The 12,492-nt window shown below is 38.8% G+C and overlaps 1 protein-coding gene across 1 annotated transcript in view; it reads left to right on the forward strand.

The window, feature by feature from the left end:
• Positions 1-10,737: 10,737 nt before the first annotated feature.
• Positions 10,738-12,492, forward strand: part of LOC119559041 (dnaJ homolog subfamily C member 16) — a 326,244-nt gene continuing 324,489 nt past the window's right edge. Inside the window, exon 1 of the mRNA XM_037872168.1 lies at positions 10,738-10,965. The gene's annotated coding sequence lies outside the window, so the exon portion shown is untranslated. The remainder of the gene's footprint in view (positions 10,966-12,492) is intronic.

Here is a 12,492-nt window from a genome sequence, read left to right on the forward strand (position 1 = left end):
ACAACATCAGCCGGAGCTTTTGTTGTTTGCTTTGCGAGGCGTTCGCAGTCCACCTGGTTCTAACATCGGCGCGCTCCTCGGAGTTGCGCTCTCATCATCTTGCGCCTCTCTCCCGTTGCACCGTTAACAACATCAGCTGGAGCTTTTGTTGTCCGCTGTGCGCGACTTTCGCCGTCCGCCTGGCTCTAATATCGGCGCGCTCCTCGGAGTTGCGCTCTCATCATCTTGCGTCTCTCTTCGGAAGTACCTAGAAAGTCGGGTGGATTCTCACTCTTCATCGCCTAATAGTTATGCGCTTTCCGTCTCTACCTTTCTGACGTTCGACTTTCTACAACAACTTTTATCGACACATTTGGCTGGATGGCGAGCCTTTAAGAGTGCTCTCTCTGAAGGTGCTCTTTGGAGATGCTTTCGCCATCAACATCAACAATGGACTGCCGCTGCTGTAGTACGTTCTCGCTCATTATTACCAGGAGTGGATTCACCTGCGGGCAGTTATATCTTGAATGCTAATATTGACTGCCCACCTAATATTTGGAGCGCCGATCACCAGCCTATTCGTATCCGTACCACTACTTTACTGAAGGTTCTTACAAATAATTTTATTAATTATGATAAGATCCCAGCGAGGCCTCTTACGGATTCGGGCCATGATGCTGGACCAGTTATTGATAGCATGACCATGGATGACCGGATATGCGCTAACAATACAAATTTCAATATTTATTTTCAAAATATCGGTGGTATGCGTACGAAAGCTCAATCCCTTTTCCAGGCAACGTCTCATGGTGATCATGACGTCATCATTTTTGTTGAAACCTGGCTCAACATGGATTTCTTCGATAATGAATTCTTTTATACAAATCTTTATCATGTGTTCCGTAAGGATCGAGATTCCGTTAAAACACGATGCTCCAGAGGTGGCGGAGTTTTAATTGCTGTGCGGCGTGAGCTGCGTTGCATTGCTATTTGTCTCCAGAACGAGGATTCTCTGCTCGACCAACTCTGTGTATCTCTCGCTGGTCCTACGGAAACAATTTTCCTGACAGTATCATACATACCCCGAAGCAGCAGTTTTGATTTATATAAAGCGCATGTTGACAACATTGCCCACCTATACCAGGAGCTGGAAGATGGCCAATATATATGTGTTTTGGGCGACTTCAACCTATCTTCGCTCGTGTGGGCTCATGATCTTGAGTCTTCAGCAATGGTTCCCAGTAATCTGCATCTTCCCCACGAAATCTTAGTCATCGATGAGCTTCTTAGTATGGGATTAGTCCAGATTAACCATGTTTTTAATAACTTAAATAAGCTTCTAGATCTAATTTTTGTACACCCTGATTTATGCCTTACTCTATGCTGCAGCGATAATCCTCTAGCCGCGTGTGATGCTCATCACAAGCCCCTATTAATCTTAATTACTTGTTATATTTTCTCACCAAATAATTCTCGCTTGCCTCTTACCTATATTAATTCTAGCAGTTTAGATTCTATCCGTAGTGATATTTCTAATATCAGATGGGCGGAAGTCCTCTCCTCTCTACACACAAGGACTAAAAAAATACAAAAATCTCCGAAATAAATTCTATAAGCGCTACATAGAAAGCGGTGAAGCTGCCGACTTTGATCGGTACAAACAACATAAGCGTGAGTTTGAGTTCCTCAATAAATTCTTATACAGCCAATATATTGCTGATATAGAGTGTAAACTAATTACCAACCCTAAGTCATTCTGGCACTTTGTCAATTCTAAACGTACAACCTCCTACTTTCCTTCCCATATGTCATATGAAAGTCTTTCAGCTTCTTCTGATATTGGGGTCGCTAATCTATTTGCTAAGTACTTTGCATCTAACTTTGAACCGAGCTCGCTGTGGAATGACGATGATTCACTCGGTGCCATTGCCACGATGCTAAATATTGGGTGCTTAGATGTTACTGATTTGGACTGTCATGTGGCGGCTGAGAGTTTTAATGACTCAGGAAAATTAGACTGCGATGGCCTTTCTCCATTTATTTTGAAAAACTGTATAGGTGTTCTTTGTGAGCCCCTAAAAATGATCTTCAACAAGTCTCTTTTCACTGGGGTATTTGCGAATAGATGGAAACTTGCCACAGTTTCTCCTATATTCAAGTCTGGTTACAAAAATATTGTTTCAAATTATAGGCCAATTGCAAAGCTAAGTAATGTCTCAAAAATGTTTGAACGAATTGTAGCTAAGCAGCTAACTTTTCTTGCTGGTCGGATCATCAGTCCTAACCAACATGGTTTTATGCCTGGAAGGTCAACTACCACTAACTTAGCTACGTTTAATCTTTTTTGCATCCACTCGTTTATCAGTCATCATCAAGTTGATGTAGTCTACACCGACTTCGCCAAAGCATTTGACAAAGTCTCCCATAATGCTTTATTGGCAAAATTGCAGAAATTGGGATTTTATTCATCAATATTAAATTGGTTTAAATCTTATTTAGATGGGCGGATTTATAGAGTAGAGTGCAACGGTGTTTTCTCAAACCCGTATGTTGCTACTTCTGGCCTTCCTCAGGGAAGTGCATTGGGTCCGTTTCTATTCATCATCTTCATTAATGATTTAAGCTATTGCATAACAAATTCTGAATTCCTGTTGTTTGCGGACGATCTTAAAATATTTAGGCCTGTGAATTCAATCTCCGATAGTGAACTTCTTCAAAATGACCTAGTAAAAGTGGGAAATTGGTGTTCTCGTAATAAGTTGCCTCTGAACGTGTCAAAATGTTTCTACGTTAGGTACAGCAAACGATTAATTAATGTCCTTAGCTCTTATTCCATTACTTCCCATGTTCTTTCCTTAAGAAATGAATCACTGGACCTAGGAGTTATGTTTGATACCAAATTTACTTTCATGGATCACATAAATTACATAATTCCAAAGGCATACGCTATGTATGGTTTTGTAAAACGAAATTCCACGCAATTTAAAGATCCGTACACGAAACTATGCCTATTTTCTTCGTTCATTAGGTCCAGATTGGGATATGCTTCGTTTGTCTGGAGTCCGACTGGAACTACACACATCAATCGTATTGAGCGTGTTCAAAAAAAATTCCTATCTTTTGCCCTTCTTTCTCTAAACTTTAATGACCCGGTTCCCTCTTACTCTGCGAAATGTCGTCTTGTGCACCTTTCTTCCCTACAAGATCGTAGAACAACTAGCGCACTAGTTATACCCGTTACTCGTAGAGTAAAAGGGTATACTAGATTCGTCGGAAAGTATGTAACAGGCAGAAGGAAGCGTTTCCGACCCCATAAAGTATATATACTCTTGATCAGGATCACTAGCCGAGTCGATCTAGCCATGTCCGTCTGTCCGTCTGTCCGTCTGTCTGTCCGTCCGGATGAACGCTGAGATCTTGGAAACTATAAGAGCTAGGCTATTGAGATTAGGCGTGCAGATTCCTGAGCTTCTTACGCAGCGCAAGTTTGTTTCAGCAGAGTGCCACGCCCACTCTAACGCCCACAAGCCGCCCAAAACTGTGGCTCCTGCAGTTTTCATGCTAGAATAAAAATTTTAACTGAAATGTATTATTCTCATCAATACCTATCGATTGACCCAAAAAAAGTTTGCCACGCCCACTTTTACGCCCACAAACCGCCCACAAACTTCAAAAAATCGTAAATATGAACGCGGATATCTCGGAAAATATCAAAGATAAGTAAATGGGATTTCAGATTTAGATTCCGTAGGCTTGAGCGCAGCGCAAATTTGTCACGCGAATATGCCACGCCCACTCTAACGCCCACAAACCGCCCAAGCCTGTGGCGCCCACAATTTCCATGCTAGATAAAAAATTTTAACTGAAATGTATTGGTCTTGTCAATACCTATCGATTGATTCAAAAAAATCTTTGCCACGCCCACTCTAACGCCCACAACGCTTAAATCTGTCTACCGCCGGTAGGTGGCGCATTTCAATCTCGCTTTGCTGCTTGCATATCTCCATTTTCCTTTGGTCCCTTTAGCTGAGTAACGGGTATCTCATAGTCGAGGTACTCGACTATAGCGTTCTTCCTTGTTTTTATTTGTGACCTGCATTGCTGAGTAGCATAGGCTTTTCCGTACCTGGTAGGTCTTTAAGGTCATTTGAACCTTTTTTTATTCCGGCATATAGAGCTAACTATGCTTTTAATGAGCCTCTGTGTAGAGCCTTGTTCTACTGGAACAAACTTCCATCTCACATGCGGCTGGACCCATGCTCCCCTAGGGAATTAATTAAGAAAACCCTTTACAATTACCTTTCGCCCCTTAGTATTTAGTTTAGTAATAGACAAGTAGCCAGTTAAGGTACCAACTGTTGGCGAAATAAATAAATAAATAAATAAATAAATAAATAAATAAATAAATAAATAAATAAATAAATAAATAAATAAATAAATAAATATTCTAATATTCTTTCTAATACAGTCCACTCCAACTACTTTCCACGACCTACAATTACGGCTAAATTAATTATAAAATTATAAACAAAGTTACAATATCCACAAATATAATTCAGCAAATCGTCTGCAATTAAGTTGTGAAGTCTTCACAACTCCCGCTCCGTTATTCCCCTATTCGCACCCCACATATGTACACTGTACATATTTACGTATATCGACATTTTCTGCAGCGCGCAGTGTGTCAAGGTCTCACAATAAATGTTCCTTCCAAAGAAACAAAATTAAAGTTCGTAGTTCTTTACAGATACTCGACCATCCGATACAACAAATATTTATTGAATTTACCTATCCGACAGTGTGACCATATAATTTTACGGACTTCGATTAGTTCCATAATTCCAATTAGCTTCTAGTCTAATTCCGTTTCCTTAATTCTTAATAAAACCGCAAACTATTTTCCGGTTGTAAAAGTCGTAGCGATTATTTCACTTCCTTGTGGCAAAATGTTAAGGCAGCATATGACATATGCTCTGATTGCGTTGTGGCGCAGACGAGAGCCCCGCAGACACCAAATCCATACCAAATCCAAGTATTACCAAACGTACTCCACTTATGAAATGTGTGCCGCGCAGCTCATGAAACAAATCCAACAGGGCTTCTCCCAAATTTAGCTAGATAGCTTTCGATCTGCCAATTCCCTCCACGACCAGTGCAAAGGCACATAGTTCACGACTGGGACTAGTACTCAAAGACTGCGATCTGTGTTCGAAGAAAAACCACCCCGTGCCTATATGTCCACGCTTTCTCCAAATGACGGTAAATGATCGTTCAGCATATATCCAAGGAAAACAGCTGTGCTCCAATTGCCTTGCAAACAACCATCACCGGGATTGCACAAGTGCTCACAACTGTTTCACTTGCCAAGATCAGAATCACACGCTGTTACATCAGTATCCGCCGTTCTTTCACGGCAAAGGGCGTTTAATTTCTGAAGGCAGTGTCGAGAGCCAGATGTCTAAATCTCGCTCGCTCTCACTGCACTCCGCTTTCCCTCTCCAAATCTCCCTTAAGTCCCCGCTGCGCGTTGAAGCGCCTTAGTTAAGCTAGGCTTAAGCAGTAATAATTTCCAAGTGACCAAATAAACACCCAAGCACGTCACGTAACATCCCGAAAATACTCCCGCGTTTTTTCGTACTATTTTTCTTGAATTTTCCTCTATTTCAGCGATCGAGCCAACACCACCCCAACAAAGCCTTTAAGAAATGTTAAGTACTATTAAACAAACCTAAAATTGGGGTAAAAATAGTTATAAATTTACTTCCGCTGTTAATGGTATAAATAATTATTTCTTTTAATTTCATTAAAACACTGCACACCAGTCTTTATACCCTTGCAGAGCTTGGCATCTGTAACGACTTAATTTCGCCGACATAATTCCGCCGTTTTGAGAACTACATGTGGCGGACTTATGTTGTTTTCATACATGTGTACATACATACAATCTATGCAAGCATTTAATTTGATTTGCATGGCTCCCCTGCAGTATATATACCCTTCAGTTCCAAAAAAAAAGTTTCACTTGTGAATCACCTTGTGAATCCCGTGGGACATGTCCTCTTGCACAAGTGAAGAACAAGTGACGCTCCATATAGAAAATTGTATGGGATGTCCGCATTTTTACAAGTGAAAATTCAATTGAAAATTTTTCGAAGTCCCACGGGATTTCACTTGTTCCTTATACTCATATTTCGTGTGGCCTCTCACATGCCGGTGACACGTCCCAAGTGAATCACTTGTGAAAATCAGAATTTTTCCATGAGTTTTCACTTATGAAATCACTTGCAAGGGACACGTCCCAAGTGAAATCACTTGTGAAATTCAGAATTTTTCTTATGAGTTTTCACTTATGAAAATATATAATTTTTAGTACATACAATTTTAATTACATTTTAATTCATTTTAATTAAATCGTATTATTCAGATTTTTGTTAGTTTGTTTTTCACGTTCGTCATCGCCTTTCTCAAACATTTGTCCGGGTCTTAGGAGTCCTTGTCCAACGCTCCTGAAAAAATGTATGGGCATATGATTAAAAAATGCGTTTTACTTGTTTATTTGTATATTTACCTTATAGAGCTGTGTATAAACTCTTTGCGGGATTTTTTTTGGCACAAAACACTTCATCACCCACTTTCGGTTAACTGAACCCATTGAATACCTTCAAAGTGTACGTACTTTAAACTAAGATCAATGCACAACATCTTAAACTTAATGTAGCACTTACCTGACTTTATTATATTAACTAATCGATTAAAGTAACCCTGCTGCGCACAATTAAAATAGACGCTTCCCTTCCAATCACACAAACAGAATGCACCAAGTCTTCTTCTCACCACTTCACTTGATTTCTTTTGTTTTCTCTTCGCTGTTGGCGCCACTGCCACTGCACGTATACCCTTTCTAAAGCAAAAATATCCGACTATATATTTTTTACTTCTTGAGTAAAAAATACAATGCGTATTTTTTTTAAATGTAAATTCTAAATTCTATAACTTAACTAAAAAATTATATTGTATTAAAAATGTATAATAAGTAAACATAACATTATAAGTAAATTCAATTTACTAAATTTTACTATAATCAAATAGTTTACTTTTATAAAACAATATTAGTTGTTTTTTTCGATATACAATAATGCTTCTAATATATTAGGGCATTCACATGTCGCTGCTCCACGAAAATTTTACCGCCGAAATATTAGTCGCTAGCCGAACATAACGGAGACCCAAAAAAAAATAACGGACCGGCCGAAATTTGTCTCTGCAAGCGCGGAGTGCAGGCAGATTATAAAACAAGAAAGAGAGGGAAATCTCCGAGTGTCTGCCTTTCTTTGTTGCACTATCGTAGGCAGTCTTCTACGCTGCACCGACTGCTCTGCTGATGTCAACAGCGGCACAGTGTTTTAGGCACAAAAAAAAAAACAAAAAATCTTTTTGCCTTGAGCCATGTCACCGCGGCCCTACTGTAGAACTGAAGGGTATATATATATATATATTTCGCGGCTGGCGAAATTATGTCGTTTTTTCTTCGGTGAACTTATGTCACTTTAAAACGACACAGGTACACCAAAAGTAATTTTTAAACGAAATAATTTCGCTCGATCTTATGACGTTCAGCAGCTACATAATTTCGCTAGAAAAAACGACTTAAGTTCGCGGACCAAATGTACTAGGCGGAATTATGTATGTATTTTCATATTTTTATTCTCCCATGAAGGATTAATTTATAAAATACGGACCTCAATAAGTGAAACATAAGTAAACAAAATTAATTTCATAAAATCGATTTTATCGATGTTTTTTTTTCAAAAGATCGAAATGATTCGATGCACTAAGTATCGATTTTTTACCAGCTCTAGTGTCAAAACAGCTGTGCTTTGTTTATTTCTCTAGTGATGGACCGTCAACGATATCCACAAACATCAAAAAATACCAAACACCCTGCAAAGATCACACTTTTGCCCACCTCTAGTTGCCTATGGAAAACCTATGGGGTCAACCCCAAAACGAACCGTAACCAATTGGAAATTGATGGAATACTATAGTCGACCGACAGTGAAAGTGACGACAGTATACTTTAGATACAAAATAGCTATAATGTTTTCGTACAGTTGCCAGATCTTAGCAAGAAGGACAAATTTTTTGACCGATTCCAGTGCTCCAAGCCTTTGTCCTGCACAAAAAATATTTTCCTTGCAACAATTACAGTGCAATTGTATTTCCTTCGTAAGTTGGCGGCCCCATTTTCCGCTGAAACGGAGTTCATGCGTCTCTTACCCATCTGATTCTAGTACGAATATTCCTAATGAAACAAAAAATCTATGGAACGGAAACCCTGTGTAAAACCGTCTGTTTGAACAGGTAATTACCTCAAAAATGGCATTAAAAATCACCACATACATATTTATTAAACTATATAGCTTATGCGCGTTTTTTTTTAAAGCATATGTACTCTTCATTTCCAGGCAAACTTTTTAGGGTTGGGCTGCGTTCATAAATAATAAGAAAATAATAATTTATATACTCAAGTGCTGCGACAGATTCTATAGCCTAGTACTCACATCGACGAAAACCTCGAGCTAACCATAGGAGTGAGCGAGAGGCAAACAGGCGGCTAAAGGTTTTCGTCGGGTCTGTTTTTCAGCGTGGTACTCAGATGAGCTAAGGAAATACCAGAAAAAATACCAGATTTCGGGAGTGAATTTTCGATGAACGCCGTTAGCCGCGGCCCAAAGAATAAGAAATTTAATCTTTGGCGGTGTTCGTGCAGAAGCAGTGGGGAATTTAAAACGCGCTGCCTTCTACAGGGAGGAGGAAAATAGGGCGCCCGCTAAGGAACAGTTGGAGAAGCCATGTCCAGCCACTGTCAGGATGCTGGGCGACTTCCTGCAGCATCAGCGGATCAACCCTGTTCCCAATCCGGCTCCCATTTCCTCAAGGTACAATATGCCTGTTGGGACTCGGAGCTGGACTGCGGTGGCACGGGAAAGATGGAGAAGCATCCGTGGGACGAAAACAACTAAATTACATAAATAAAAACATTCGTTGAACATTCCATCTATTTTTAATTTAATTTCTTTGTGTACCAGCAGACTCCTCCTTTTTAAATGTCTCCAATTGTTTTGTTTTCCGTTTGGCAACAAACCCAGCTGCTTGTCAGTAAGACCATGCTACATGCATTGCGGGTGAACTTTGAAAACTTCGGTCACACTACAAAGAATAAGATTTTTCGACTAGTGAAACTCTTAGCCGATCTGAGTACTAGGCTTATAGTTTGAATCACCGACGATAGGCAAAGAAATACTAAAAATACCGAAAATACCAAACATACCCTAAGCATAACCTATGTAATAGTCTTTGCTCACAGCCGCATTTAATTGCTGTTGCAGTTTTAACCAGCTGTGTGCAAATGCTGTTACATAGGATTTGCATTGCGATATAGAGGTGGGCATTTGATCGGTAATTGCATCAGCGATTTTAAGCGGACTTGTGTTCACATAGAGAATCGCTGAAGCGAACAGCTGATCGGCATAAACAAACCGTATCCGAAGAGAGAGGACGTGTGATCTCAAGTGCTCCGAAAAAGTAGAAAGCAACGCAAAACTAGATACAATTTGAACGCGAGCATTTGGCATGTTTCAGCGACAGATGATTATGTCATTGCTATTAGCACATTGATCAAGGATGAGATTTTCATTCAGGCAAGCGTAGTGAAATGAATATGGACTATTATCGGCCAACAGTGACTCCACAAGAATTTTCACAAGTTAATTAAGTATTTAAAACACCTTCCTCGCATACTATTCATTGACTATATCAATTTTTTAGGGAGGTGGATGCGCTTACAAATGGGTTTTCCTCAGATAAATAATTTACGTTTTTGTGCAACAGATTTCAGGTCTTGCCAAGAAGGACATGATGGTGTTTTCCTTAAAAAAAGCATAACAATGTTTCATTTTAAGATGAGATCAATTGCTGTGTTTCAAGGCGCTGGGAGGCTCCTTAGGCCTGCATTTCATTGCATTGCAGTTCCAATGCATTTCCTTCTCAAAAAAACCCCGAAACGCCAAGTACTAAAATCACCTAGCTCAAAAAAATGTATAAAACGCTGAAATATTTAACCGATTTGTGTGTGCGGTCCCATTTTCTGCAGCAGCGAGTTGTAGTGACTGACCGCCGCTGTTGCATAAGCTTCTAAAACCTAGGAAGAAGAAGAGCAACTACTGTGCCACCTATTTTAAATATAAAATTTTGTATAAATCATTTTTGATATATTTTTACTGAATTGGTAATAATACTGCACATTATGCAGCCGTACTACCGATATGCGATTTTCCAAAAACGGGACAAACACAAATTTACAAAAATAAGGCATATAAGGTATTTAAAAATGTTGTAACTACTTCGACCCATATTTTTTCTATTGCATATGCTTCCCATGGAGTAAAAAGTCTATGTGGCAGATACACCCTCTGCCTAAATTGGCCATAAAAGGCAAAGATACAAAAATACATTTTTAAGCTACCAGCCGTTGCAAAATATTGAATATTGATTTCCTTTTGGTAGAAAAACATTTTGGTGTACCACAAAAATTGCCCGACGATGAATTGGCCACATATAAGTGGCGGAATACCGTGATGGTTGCAGAAGCGGCGCCTGTTTGAACAGGCTATAATGGAAAATAAAATCGCAGATATGAAGGGTTGGGTTGTAGATGTTAAGTAATTTATATTTGAAAGTGTTTTTTGTTTTATTAACTAAGGCCCCACTAAATTTATAATTATTTTAAGGTAAAAGGATTATTTGCAGTTAATCTATAGGTTGAGGCATGTACAAAATCGCAAGTACAAACTCATGAAGCACAAATAATAATTTGTGAAAATATGTTCATTCATACGTATGAATATAAATATAACTTATATTGACAAATAAGGACATCTGGGTTATTCAGCAATAACTAGTTTATAGCATACTTTGCGGAAGAACGTAAGTAAATCAAAAAAAGCTTTACAATACAGATGAACACACATTTTCCATGACAGATAAAATAGAACCGTGTAGTGAATTTACTGTGGTAGCCTACAAGTCTTTGAAACTCTCAGACAATAAATTGTTTTTAAAAAAACAAAGTTAGGAGTGTAGTTTCACGGAAAAAAGGGGTATACGATTATATTAGATGGTCACTGAAATCTCTTTTGTGGAAATACAATACAAGTTTCCTCCGAATTTCGACCGTGGAGATGTATTCTGTGAAACCTCCGATTAAAGTAACTAATCAGTAAAGGCCCTCAGTTTATAACAACCTTAACCCTTTAAGGAGGCTCATCCATGTCGTCTATTATGTATGTTTTTTTTTGAAAGATTTTTTGAAATGCTGCAGTACATACTTTAAACTTTGACGCTAGTTAGCGGTGGATTTAAAGAGAATATTTGAATGACCAAAGTATCAAATAAATGGTACAAGTGTCTAAAATAAGATTTACATACCTACTACTTATATTCAAAATACGCTTAAGATTGGGTCAAACGTAGAAAACGGAAGATACATTTTTTTACAGCACAGCTTATTTTATGCAGTCCTAAGAATGTAAACTACGTGTTTTGGTGTAAAATGTAATTTTAAAGTTTAAAAATCTTAGAATAAATAATGCATTTTCCGTATTACCCTAAAAATAATACAAGTAACAAGCTTGTAAGACTGGGTCAAATAAGCTGTAATGTAAAAAATTGCGTTTTCCGTTTTTTGACGTTTAGCCTAGTCTTTGACGGAGTTTGAATATAAGTAATGGGTAAATCGTATTCTAGGTACATGTATCTTTCATTTTAAGCCTCGGTCATTCAAATAATCCTTTAATATCCACCGCTAACTAGCTTCAAAGCTTGAAGTATGTAATGCAACTTTTAAAAATTATTTGAAGCTAAAAAAATTAAATTATTTGTTGTAGAGCTATTCACAAAGGAACTAAAAGTAATAGTACTTTAGCGGGAGCTACGATTTTGGCCGAAACGCATATTTATCTGAATGAATGTAATTTTCGTACGAACTAAACCAATTCAAAACAAGAAAGAACGCTATAGTCGAGTGCCTCGACTATCAGATACCCGTTACTCAGCTAAAGGGACCAAAGGGAAATTGAGATAAGCAAGCAGCAAACCAAGACTGAAATGCGCCACCTACCGGCGGTAGACAGATTTAAGCGTTATGGGCGTTAGGGTGGGCGTGGCGTGGGTCAATCGATAGGTATTGACGAGACCAATACAGTTCAGGTAAAATTTTGTATCTAGCATGAAAATTGTGGGCGCCACAGGCATGGGCGGTTTGTGGGCGTTAGAGTGGGCGTGGCACATTCGCGTCACAAAATTGCGCTGCGTACAAAGCTACGGAATCTAAATCTGAAATCCCGATTCTCTATCTTTGATAGTTTCCGAGATATCCACGTTCATATTTACGATTTTTTGAAGTTTGGGGGCGGTTTGTGGGCGATAAAGTAGGCGTGGCAAACTTTTTTTTAG

This window comes from Drosophila subpulchrella, unplaced genomic scaffold (assembly GCF_014743375.2).
Source record: "Drosophila subpulchrella strain 33 F10 #4 breed RU33 unplaced genomic scaffold, RU_Dsub_v1.1 Primary Assembly Seq16, whole genome shotgun sequence".
Taxonomy (NCBI): Eukaryota; Metazoa; Arthropoda; class Insecta; order Diptera; family Drosophilidae; genus Drosophila; species Drosophila subpulchrella.